Consider the following 13,203-nt stretch of genomic DNA (forward strand, 5'->3'; position numbering starts at 1 on the left):
ACTTACTAAAAGTTGAGCAACAGCGCTTGCGCTGCTCTAGGCTCGACCTAAAAACTTGTTTTGCAAAGCAAAACACTCTTTGAATAGCTGGGTGCAGCAGTCAAGGCCTTGCTCAAACATGGAGGCCTAAAAGTAGAGTCAAGGTATGGTTCTACAAAAATATTAGATTTTCAATAAATATGGAATCTCAAGCCACAGTGTTTCTTTGTAAAACAGCATCAATTCAATAATATCTTATATGGATAATGTGTACAGTAAAATATTAAATACCCATGATTCGCAGTTGCAATACCAGGCAACCAAATTAAATTCAACACATTATTTACAATTATTAACTGGCCGCAAAAACCTAACTATTTGCACACAAAAGAGAATAGACAGGATCGAAACCTTCCAGAAAAAAAGAAACACAGCAGCTCTTCCTTTCCAGTTTGTTGGAGACAGAACTGTAGAGAAATTTGCCTTCCCGTTTTCAAAGTCGCTTGCTACCTACCTCTCCCTGCAAGTCACTTCCTGTTTTGGGAGCGCCATAAACTGGTGGGGCAGAGTGCATGGAAAAAAACAATATGGCAGTTTTAATTAAGCAATTAATAAAATGCATAAAGCAAGTTTACATTTTTTAGTTTTTTGCCTTAAAGTACCTATTTTAAAATTAATAAAACCAAAACCATTTTGAAATGCAACTTTCCTCATCACTTTTGCTATATGTATTTACATAGACATTTTGTACAACAGTACATGGTTACTTTACAGTTACTTTTGTGCTCCAATTAAGCTTTAGCTGTTGAAAACGTTAAGGCTCGTTTCCATCAGGATTTTACCGTGCCCAAAGTTGTTTTGCTTTGGGTTATCTATCCTATTCCCTCCACATATTATATCCTATACTAATCCCTAGATCAGTCAAACTGCAGCCGAAGGTCTATGTAAGAAGACTGCTCACTGTTAAATCACAGCGCTTTCTTTTGCAGGTGACCGATATATGGTGGATGGATAGTCAGCATGCAGGTCTATGCATAAGCCTACAGGAAAGATTCACTTTAAACATCGCATTAAAACTCAATCTGACTACTCACCGGCAGCACAGTAAAAAAGTACCACAGGGTAGTAGAATATTTTAATCACGAGAAAACCTGAATTAGACTGGACATTGGAGATGGGCATTAGATACGTTTTGGATGGAGTTCCTAATACTCTTCTTCAAGATAAGACAAATTCAAACATTAGCTGCTTGGTACAAAACACTGCTGTGAAACACATCGAGTGCTTGGTGCTTCAAATAAAGGAAGCCACTGATCAATGTTTTTTATGGGTTGACAGAAACCAATGCATATGCTTGTATGTTTGCATGTATTTATATATGTGATAACTGGAGAGCAACAGAGTACTGACTTTTATCCGCAGAGTGGAGTACCAAAGGGTAGAATTCACTGATGATGGGTCTTGGTACAAGGAAACTGATAAGGAACCATGTGTGAGTTTGTGTAAGAAAACGTGTGCCAGAGGAGAAGAATCTTTTTAAAAATTAATAACTTCACAAATTGTGGTGGTCTTATAGGTATCTGCTTAGCTTCAATAAACCTATGCATCATGAAAGCGAGATGGATGGAATTCAGTTTAAGTCAATGGATCCCATTTCTGAGACGCTCTTACTCAAGGGGAAACCTGAGGGGGATTCCTCAGGTGAGGACCTAAATAAATGTGCTTGAATACCTCTTAAATAAATGTTCTTTAGTCCTACAGCTTAGAAGCTTCTCATTAGCTGGAAGAAAAAAAGCTGATGGACTGAGACGGATGGTGGCGTGTGACAAACTGTGTTGCAGGGTGTCAACTGGTAGCATTGTACTTAGAAGAATTCGTGAAAAACTATGACTGAAAAAGTATCTTCTAGTGCAATCACCAAGAACAATTTGTGGTGCTCATTCCGCGAATCATAAAATGTAACAAGAAGTGAGAGCAAAAGGCACATTAAGCGGACATCCACATCATACTTCAATTCCAGGACATGTCTGTACATACTCAAATCATGTTCTCTTCAAGCATTGTTTTCACAAAAGCACCAAGCAAGTTAATCAGGGGGTCTGGACAAGGCAAAAAGCACAGTCCACGCCCACTCGAGTGAAACTACATGAATATTTATGTTTCTAAGTTTCAAGGCAACTTTCTTCGGTCGGCCAACCATGTCCAAACTGAGAAGGTCCTTTGGCATTTCGGACTTGCCCTCTAACTTTACCCAACCAAGAAAAAATGAATACAGTCACTTAGCTTAAAGCATTTTTTCATCACTCTATGCATTATTGGGCTCCAGAATAATCTGCGTATGGCCCGAATTGTAAATTCCCTTTGGAGGAATAACCTTTCTATGTGAGAAAACCTATTTCTACTTCTGTTTGTTCTAGTAACGCTTCATGTTAATGCATGCTTATTAATTCCCATAACTCCCTTTAGATGTTAGATTTCATACACACATAGCACTTTTTATAGGGTTCAGAAGTAGAAGTTTTGTAGCCTGCACTGCCAGACTGTAGAACTCCTTGTCCCTCAAACTTAAAAGATACAATTATCTGTTGGTCTTTAGGACGGCTGTAAAAACATGGCTCTTTAACCATTACAACTATGATCTGTACTCGCTGGGCCCGATTCACAGAATGAACTTAAGACTCAATCCTAAACTTACTACTATTTTGGTATTCACAGAATGCACTTACTACTTTTGGCATTCACAGAATTAACTTACTACTTTTGGTATTCACAGAAGTTAGGATTTTGTCTTAAATTTGTCTTAAGACAAACTTAAGACCGACTTAAGACAGACTTAAGACAAAATCCTAACTTCTGTGAATACCAAAAGTAGTAAGGTTATTCTGTGAATGCCAAAAGTAGTAAGTGCATTCTGTAAATACCAAAATAGTAGTAAGTTTAGGATTGAGTCTTAAGTTCATTCTGTGAATCGGGCCCGTAATCTTGATCAATGAAGTTCAATACACACACTTGTGAAAAAGTGAACGTAAATGTTGTTGTTCAATCTGTATCAAGAGCCATTGTGCAGTAGGCCACATGAGGAGTGGAGGGCATGACATTAGACAAATGCGAAGTGTGTATTAGGAAAGAAAAATACAACTGAAAATTCAGACCGTATATATTTAAAAGAAATAATATTTTATGCCTGTCTTTATTTATTCAGCGCAGACTCAAAGGTATGTGCATTGCACCAATGTGCCTTACAGTAATTCAAAAGCTACCAATCACTTTACTCTAACTGATTTACATGTATTTTGGTTATTACAGGGACTTGCTTTTCACGTTTGTAGTTTAATACATTCCGTTTGCATCTTAATATATTCACTACACCAAGGACATCCCTCGGTTTTAAGCTATCATAGCATTCATTAAACAAATCAGAACACAAACTACATTTATAACGGCAGAATATTCCTATTAGAGCCCCAGAATCTGCGATCAACAGTAAGTGCACAAAATACATTCCTGATGCACATTTGGTGAATCCTGGTCTGCAAGCGCTTAATCCACGCCGGGTCTTCCAGTAGCATGCCTTCCAGAAGCAGGATGCCCCAGATTTGCTCAGATGGGGTTAAAGTTCAGCACAAACAAACGCACCAAAACTGAGGCACATTTTCCACATTCCACATGACTCAGAAGACATCGAGGATGTTTTTTTCTTTTTTTGAACTGAAGACATATGTAAATGCAAAAGGTGAAAGGCTGCAAAAAATCGATAGATAACACCCCACGGGTAGACTTTCTTCCTCAAAACTGCTGCTGATGTGATAAAAGGCAGAAATGTACTCCGTTTTCAAGAAGGAAGAAGGTTCTGTGAAACCTGGGCCGATAATCGTGAACATTACCTGCGCCATCTTGCCCGATGGTCCTTTTCTACGCACACATAGGCCGCAGACATTTTGATCAACCACAACCATTTTGTGTTCGGTTGTTCACCCCTGTTTCACCTGTACTTCTACAAGTATCTGTATAACCTTCTGACCGACTTGGTATGTGTGCTAAGGGCCATAATCTAGCGGATATGCCCATGTTTGATGTTAGCTTAAGAACGACATTCTATTGCCGCCGCAAACTTTTGCATTCCTTGTTTCTCCCCATCCCTGTGCATGTAACCACAGATTGTAGATACCAAAAGGTCTCGCACTAACCTGGTTTATTGCACCACAAAGAATGCACCTCCCGACGGACAATGGAACTTGTTTTCCTATCCACAGTAAAGGACGTTAACCCTGACCAGTCTCACATGTTACCGACCCTGACGCAAAGGCCAGTTGCGTCATATGTCCGACTGTTTATGATTGGGAGGGTGTGAAACAACTTGTCCGAAATGTATGGTATCTTGTCCGGGGCGGGGTACCAAGCTTACATGACACCGCTCATAAAGATTGTATTGTCGAAACACTGTATAAAAGTAGCCTGTTGAAGAGTTGAAGTTAGAACACCTCCCTGAGAGACATCCCGGTGTCTACGGTAGACGTGTTCTCCTCTAGAGTAAAAAACCTCGTTCTTGCCTTCCAGAGTCCAGCGCCTGCCTCGTTATTTTAATAGAATCGAAAGTGAATTAAAGGTGATAAGCCAAGCAGCTTGGGGGATCTCAAAGGGGGCTGTTTTTCATCAGTTCCTAAAATAGCAGCAATTTACTTCCTCTGTGTGAGGAACAGCCTCGGACCATGAGAACCCCAAACAGCTGCAATATGTGCTGTGGACTTCTGGTTACGAAACAAAACCCAAGTTACGTCAGTCATGACATGCTCGACAAGAAACCTCCTTTAAACCGGGTACCGATCCCCCACAACCCTGAGCCGCACCAGGTAATTACTTTCAATTAAGAGGTGATGTAATTATCAGCGAAACAGTCGCAGGGCGGTCTCGGGTATCAAATTACAACAAGCATTGGCCGCACGCACGGGCCGCGAGAGGCGATCTGTGGTGGGGGAGGTGAAGAAGCGTGAGTTGTGTGCGTGCAAAAGTTAAACTGATCGCGATCAGGCGCTGAAAGCTGGCGGTTGCTCACGCGTAACCGCAAGCTGGTGGCCGGCAAAAGCTTCTGGTGGCACTTTTAAAAGCCACTCACTAAATGTCTCGCCAGATCATCACATACGCTGGCTCTAGCTAGACCTAAAAACACCAGAACCTAAATGCTGCCACTGGGAAGAGAGGCCCATTATCATCCTGAATGTGATAATTAGTCCAAGATACAGAATGATAATAGGCCTGATAGCAGTCTGTGCCAGGTCAGGGAGGGGCTGCTGCAGGCCACAGATCACAGCGAGCTGTCCCCTGCTGCGAGAGTTACAGGCTGCTTGCAGGGGGCAGCTCACACCAATGTCTGAAATTCCGGACAAAAGGCGTCCGTGGAAGAAACCCTTATGGACAACGGACAGGAGGCCCAAATTAAAGGCAGTCCGTGAAATTTATGGACGGTTGGTCACCCTACCATACACGGATGTTGCATTTTTGGAATACTGCTGCTGTTAAATTTATTGTGAACTCAAGCTCAACTACACTTGACCAAAAACAAACCAGTAGGAAAAATAATTTTTCATGAGCATTAAAACAAGACTGGACTTACAGAGATAAGTTTGTTTTCTTTGAAACCTTGTGTAACCCTCTCTGTGCTGACTGACCCAGGAAGCTGTGGATCATTCAACATGGAGGATACGTGACATAGAGTGGGTCTACCCTCACACATCTGCTGGACAGCTAGCTAGGAAATATTTGGCAGACCTTCACAGGGTATGTTAGTGTTACACATTTAAAATCAAAAAAGAGAGGCAGTAGTAAAACAGAGGGCTCTTCGGTACAATATTAGCTTAAACTCTGAAAGATCCATAGATCTGCACTGCAGCTTGCATGAGTGGATGAATGCAAAAAGATGTAACCTACCAGACATCACTTGCTTTAAACTGCGACTGAAGGATGAAACCGGACTCCGCTAAACAAGCAGAGAAACTGAAGATTGTATAGACTCCCACTTCAAATTAGAAATTGCAGAGAAAAGTTGCAATATGGTAACAAAAGGGAACAAACATTGTCAAACCCAATAGGTCTTACTTATACAAGAATTATTGACTTATGCAATGTGTTTTTGCCATGTTGTACACCAGTTTGGCTGCTGTTCAGCATGGTTAAATGTTAATGGTGGTGAGTGTTGTAGAGTGGAGAAGTACAATGTCGTACAGTGAATTTGTTGGAGTAGAGTGTCATAGAGTGGAGATTGGAGAGTAGAGTGTCGTTGAGTAGAGTTCCGTGGTTCAGTGGCAGAGAGTGTTGTAGAGTGCAGGGTCATGGGGTGGAGTGGGTCAGAATGAATTGAGGTAGTGGGGTGGATTGGATTGGAGTAGAGTGAGATGCATTTATTTAGGGTAGAGTGTGGTGGATTGAGTGGAGTGCGCTGGATTGAAGTGGGTGGACAGAATGGGGTCGATTGGGTTGGAGTGGGATGGAATGGATTGAATTGTAGTGATAGGACTGGGGTGGGGTGGATTGTTTTGAGGTGGTATGGATTGAATTGGAGTGGGGTGGTTTAGATTAGACTGGGGTGGGTGAATTGTATAGGAGTGGGGTGATTTGGATGCATTGGAATGGAGTGGGGTGGATTGGATTGGATTGGAGTGGAGTGGGATGGATGCATAGATTGAATTGGGGTGGGGAGGACTTAACTTAACTGGGGTTGGGTGGATTGGGGTAGGGTGGGGTAGATTGGATTGGATTAGAGCATAGTGGGGTAGTCTTGATGGGGTGGATTGGAGTGGGGCGGCTTGGAGTGGAGTGGGTGGATTGGAGTGGGTTGGATTGGTGTGGATTGGATTGGATTAGTGTAGGTTGGATTAGGGTGAGGTGTATTGGAGGGGGGTGAATTGGTTTGAGTGGGGTGGGTGGGTGAATTGGATTGAGTGGGGTGGAGTGGATTGGAGTGGACTGTAGCGGGTGGTCTGGAGGGGGTGGACCGGATTGGAGTGTGGTGGACTGGCGTGGGGTGGAATAGATTGGAATCGGATGAGGTTAATTGGGCTGTGGAATGGATGGTATTGATGGTTGATTGGACTGAGATGAGTTGGATTGGAATGGGTGAGGTGGATTGGATTGTGGTGGGGGCCTAACCCTCTGTCCGCCTTGATTTCTGATCAATCTAGCCCCCTGCTTGACTGTCCAATTACCCTTGTTTCTGACCGGGGAAATGTACTCAACACCTGGTCACCCCTTAACATGACCATGCTTAAACTACTCCTTAATAAGATTCACTCTGGATCCCCGCTTGATACCCTTCCCATTTCCGTACTACAACAGCTTCAACAGCCAGCCCTTCAACGCATTCTGGAACTTCTTAATGCATCCCTTATGGAGTCCCACGTCCCTGCTGACTGGAAGCACGCTATGGTGGTTCCTCTATTGAAAAAAGCTAATACAGACCCGGCTTTTCCCTCCAACTATCGACCTATTTCTTTGCTTTCCGCCCTCTCTAAAGTTTTAGAGAGACATATCAACATCCAGTTATCTCAGTACATCGAAACTAATGAGCTCCATCCCTCCCAATCCGGTTTTAGAACCGGCTATTCGACTGAGACGACACTTGTAGGTGTTACGGAACCGCTGCGCAGGAACATGGATGCGGGCGATACGGTGGCCTTGGTACTATTGGACTTGAGGTGCGGCCTTTGATGCGGTTTCCAATGATGTACTAATACAATCCCTCCAATCCATAGGAGTAACAGGTGCCGCTCTAAATTGGCTGATTTCATTTCTCACAAACCGTACATTTCAGGTTTTTTCATCTACTGCCAATTCCAAGGTCAACTCATCACCTTATGGGGTCCCACAGGGTTCGATTCTTAGTCCCCTGTTATTTAATATTTATGTTAGACCCCTAGCTACTATTGTTGAGGAGTCTGGATTGTCGATTTTTTCTTATGCCGACGACACCCAGATTGTCTTCAGCAGGGAAGACTATAGAGCCCTCAGCCCTTAGGATAGGGTTAAACAAGGTGGCGTCTTGGATGAATGCAAATCTTTTAAAATTGAATGGTGAAAAAACTGAGGTGCTGGTCCTGGGCAAGGAGAAAGGACTCTGGGACCCTCTACATTGGCCAACAGAAATGGGTCCTCTTCCTCAGCCCTCCTCGCAGGTTCGCAACGTTGGCTTTATCATTGATGATTCTCTATCCATGCGTCAACAGGTCACCAAGGTTGCGGCCACCTGCTTTATCATCTTGAGATGACTGAGGAAGATTGTATGGATGCTGCCTGTCCCTACCCAGAGAACCGTAGTCCAGGCCCTTGTCACTTCAAGGCTGGACTACGGTAACATTCTCTACCTGGGACCTAATAAAGATGGCAAGCGCAAGCTGCAGCGCGTGCAAAACATGGCCGCAAGATTATTGTGCCAGGCCTCCAGTTTCTCCTCTGCCTCCAGTCTGCTGTACAAGCTACATTGGCTCTCAGTCGAAAAACGGACCAGGTTTAAGGCTTTAACTAATATGTTCCGTATTAAGCACAATAAAGCCCCCCGCTATCTTAAACACCTAGCTCACCCCTTTGTACCATCCCGCACTCTCCGGTCTGCAACCCAAGCTAAATTCCAGGTCCCCAAGATAAGACTTTCCCGTATGGGCGGTCGGTCCTTTTCATACTTGGGCCCTGAATTATGGAAGGCTTTTCCTCTTTCTCTAAGCATGCAATCCGACCTTCTCCTGTTTTGACAGTCACTTAAAACCTGGCAATTTGGCCAGTAGATTGTTTTTACTCTGCTGCTCCTTTGATAGCGCCGGGAAACCCTTATTGGGTAGCTGTTGCGCTCATATAAATGTAATAATAAATAAATAAATACATTGGGGTGTGGTGGGGTGGCTTGGGTGGGGTGGATTGGATTGAGGTAGCTTGGATTGGGGTGGATTGGAGTGGGGTGAGGTGGTCTGCAGTGGGGTATATTGAATTGAGGTGTACTGGTCTGAAGTGGGGTGTTATTTTTGGAGTGGGTGGATTTTGTGGAGTGGGTTGATTGGATTTAATTTGGCTGCATTTGATGGGTGGTGGATTTAAATTGACTGGATTTGGTAGGTGGATTGTAGTGGATTGGACTGAAGTGGAGCTGGATGGATTGGAGTTGGGTGCATTAAGGTAGACTCGACTAGACTGTAGTGGGGTAAATTATATTGGAGTGGAGTGGAGTGGAATGGATTGGAGTGTGGTGGGGTGGATGCACTGGATTGAAGTTGGGTGCATTGACTTGTGGTGGATTGGAGTGGGGTGGATTGGAGTGGAGTGGGATGGGATGGATTTGAGTAGGTGGGTTGGGTTGGTTTAGATTGGAGTGGGCTGGGTAGGATTGGGATGGTTTAGATTGAATTGCAGTGGGTTGTAATGTGGTGTATTGTGTAGTGGGGAATCGGATTTAAGTGGGGTTGATTGGAATGGGCTGGAATGGATTTGAGTGGGTGGATTGGATTTGACTGGATTGTAGTGAGCTGGGTAGGATTGGAATGGGTTGGGTTGGATAAGATTGGAGGGGTTGGATTTGGTATGAGGTGGGGTGGGGTGGATTGCACTGGAGTGGGTAGAATGGATTGGAGTGGGGTGGATTGGGGTGAGGGTGGTTTGCAGGGGGCAGATTGGAGTGGGTAGGATTGTTTTGGATTGCAGTGGGGCAGATTGGAATGGGGCATTTTGTTTTGGACTGTAGTGGGGCAGATTGTTTTGCATTGGAGTGGAGCAGATCAGTGCTAATCACAAACTCATATCTGGCCATGTAAAGCGACTGTGTATGGCATTGAATGGCCTCATAGATATGGAGTAAGGGAAGGCAGCGCAAATCTTTGCGCTGCCTTACTCTGTGATCGGGAGGTGTTCCATGGGCGTTGCAGTGGGTTTTCTCACACAACACCCATGGATGTTGACACTTTCCCAGATTAATGAGAGCATGTAAACCTGGGGAAGTGCCAAAACCTTATGCCTCTCGAGGTGGGGCATAAAGAGGAGAAATAACTTTATTGTTATTTCCTCTTTCTATGTATGCTGCATTCTGCAGCACACATTAAAAGCGGTAAACACATCTATGGATTGTTTTTGTGCAGGAAGGTGTTCCTTCCTGCACAAAAACAATCCTGCTGACAACACAGGCACCCTTTCACCAAAGTGCAAGGGTGTCTGCATTGGCACTAGGCTGCCGAAATGGCGCCAGCACGGGGGGAAAAGACGGGAATGCACAGTATTGCATAAATATGGTGCATTCCTAACCTTTCACTTTTGTGTAGGGTGACTTGCTGCGCTGTCCTATGCCAAATCCATGTCAATGAGGTCCTTAGTATTACTGGCACGAAGTAGAGAGAGGGATAGCTATGCTGAGCTCGCGAGGACTGTCTTTGAGGGCGTTTTGGTTTCAGTCCTGGGCGGGTTGTTGCTTTAGACAGCGAGCTGGCCCTTGATCTTGTTGATCCCAGCGTCCCACCCTAGTCCTTGGCACTTAAAAAATATGCCCTTCTAGTGCCCAGCAGTCATTCCTGTTAGAGTTAAGGCACATCTCAGCTGAGCCCCAGAACAAAATAGCATCCTATTCTTAGCACTCACAGCTCCTTTTTCAAGTGTTGCTCCTAGAGGGCTTTTCAGGGCCTTATTGTGATATTGTATATAAGATATTTTTCTGCCAAAGGAGTACAAATGCTTGAAAACAAGTGACTATAACACATTTCCTTGAAACAGTAAGGTGCCTGCCAGTCATACGCACTGGACCATCAGTATGCCAACACCTGGGCCATGTTTCTATTCTGTTTTCCCTCAACCTGGCCTTACAGTTCACAATTCAGGAGTTGTCAACAACATGACGTTGTTTTTATAAGGACACGCGGTGATTTTAGCTCAAGAGCGAAATCTTAAAATATAAACTTTATGGATGGGGTGAGGAACTGTGCTCAGGGTCTAGTTTCCCTTTCTCGCACACTTATCCTGCTTTTTTAATATTTTTGCTGTGAACCATTTGTTCTTGCATGTGATGGTTTCAGGGAAAGAGCAATGCACCTCTGTAAAAAGATCTGCCCTGACAGATGTGTGCTTCAAACCGTGTTATTCCCAAAAGTCCTGTGCCCCCAACTATGTTTTCGAAATTCCAAGACCCATCTTCCAAAAAGATATTTTCTCCTATTTTGTCTCATGTAACATTATTCCTTTTGATTTACTGTCCCTCGAAGGCCAGCAGGACATTCCATAATTAAGCGAAGGTCAAATATGAAAGCATTAACAGTGTGAGCTCCGGTCTCCCACACTAGCAAAGAACTGCAGACACTTACCTTCCATTCATGCTCTGCACCTCAGGCTCAGCCACTGATTAACCCTCTCCTTCCCCGGCTCTGTGTGGAAATGTCAGGTGCACACATGCAAATGATTTCAATTTAAAAACAAGAAGATAAAGGAACGCAAGAAGCGTGCACTTCCCTGCTCAGGGCAATTCTCCATGGGAGTGAACTTGCGAGAAAAGGAGGGATGTTCACTCACCATTAGCCATTTGCAGGCTATGATTTTTAAAGGACACACACACACACAAGCCAATTCAAACAGTGGGAGAAGTCAGGCCCCACCAAGTATAGACAACAGATCACCTAACAGCGCAAGCGCTATTAAGGCTCCGCCTAAAAAAGGATCAAAAGGACTGATTCTTAAATCTTGTACTCAACAGTCCATGCCCAGCAAGAATGAGATTTGAAGGACTGTGTACTCCATAGCAATAAAAGAGCAGCATCTTGTTATCAGACCACCCCCACTCTGCTATTAAAGAAGCCTTGCTAACTGACCCATGTAGCTTCAGGTGGAGTGGGATGTATGTTAAGACAGTGACACTAAAAGACATTCTGCTGGCCCCCATCTGTATACATTAATGTTCTCCATTGATGTGTACAAGAACCAGATTCCTGCAACATTTTTAGGATCTCAACAGGAGATAAACTTACATATGCTGAATCTAAATGGAAATCATTCAGATAGTCATTGGTTATTCTGAAAATCTGGGTATTGTCCATAAACAATGCAACCAGCCACCTTTAGCTGTAGCAACATCACATTAGAGTCAGGGAAATCAGGCAGTGAAGAAGAATCATGATCCAGTCAAGTCAGACATTTTTCAACCATGACATTCTACGTTTTTCTATTTGCATTCCGCTCATCACCATCCTTCATCTTGTACTGTCAGGATTGCATTGTTGTGCAGTGGCATATCACTACAGCCAGAAAAATTAGTTTACAATCAGCAGTACTTGTGCTCAAATTGTTGATTTTGTTTTTGTTTTTTGTAGAATATGTTTTTAATTTAATTGATGTATCATGTTGTTAGAGAAAGGGGGAAAGCTTGCCAAGAATGTGTTACTGAGACACTCGCGGCAACACATGCATGTTTACAAGGTGCATCACTATGCTGATGAAGCCAGTCTTCACCAAGAACTCTTGCCTTTCACCTAACACAGGAAGTGGGTGAAGGTTATGAAGGATAGGGCCAATGGGCAGCAAATGTACACAACATTCAGATAGGTAGAGCGATCTAGGAGCCGTTTGCAGGACGAACAGAAGGGTCATCAGAGCGTTTCCAATCTTTCATCAACCAGTATTGAAATGAGGATGTAGTGGAAGACAGCTCCAAAAACAGAAATGTGGTAATACAGTGATATAGCCCTCCAAAGCAAACATTTTCGGCTTTTTTATTTTTTTATTCTATTTTATTTTTAGCCCTGCTACACCCCTAAGAATCACAGACTTTGGACAGGAGTTTGAATATGTTCCTTGAGGTTTGAGAGGGCAATTCAGTTACTAGGTCATTCCCTGAGAAGGTGGATTTGAAGTGCTTTGAGAAGTAATTAAGATATGTTTCTTAGGTTGTGTTTTTTCCCTGATAGTTCTAGTTTTTATGTGAGGTGGGGAATGATGTACGTTATTATGGTTTGATAGCTCAAACAACTGTGATTTGGACAGCAAAGGGCACAGACACCCATCATCTTAATAAAAAGAGATTCTTTATTCATAAGTTCTTTCATTATAACATTTGACTTTCTTCTTTGGATTTCCACTGTAGCCAATGTGTTTTTTCCAACAGGACTTCATCAGGGCTTGTTAATTGTTTATTCTTGGAGTTTCTGCAGCAAATTCTCCATTCATGAGTCAAGAGCGCTGGATTATTCAATATTTTAATAATCTGTATGTACACTGAAA

The 13,203-nt window shown here is 43.4% G+C and overlaps 1 protein-coding gene across 1 annotated transcript in view; it reads right to left on the reverse strand.

The window, feature by feature from the left end:
• The window catches only part of LOC144804722 (rho crystallin-like), a 101,742-nt gene that overhangs the window by 35,600 nt on the left and 52,939 nt on the right, over positions 1-13,203 (reverse strand). The window lies entirely within an intron of this gene.

The sequence above is a fragment of the Lissotriton helveticus genome, chromosome 1_1, assembly GCF_964261635.1.
Source record: "Lissotriton helveticus chromosome 1_1, aLisHel1.1, whole genome shotgun sequence".
Classification (NCBI taxonomy): Eukaryota; Metazoa; Chordata; class Amphibia; order Caudata; family Salamandridae; genus Lissotriton; species Lissotriton helveticus.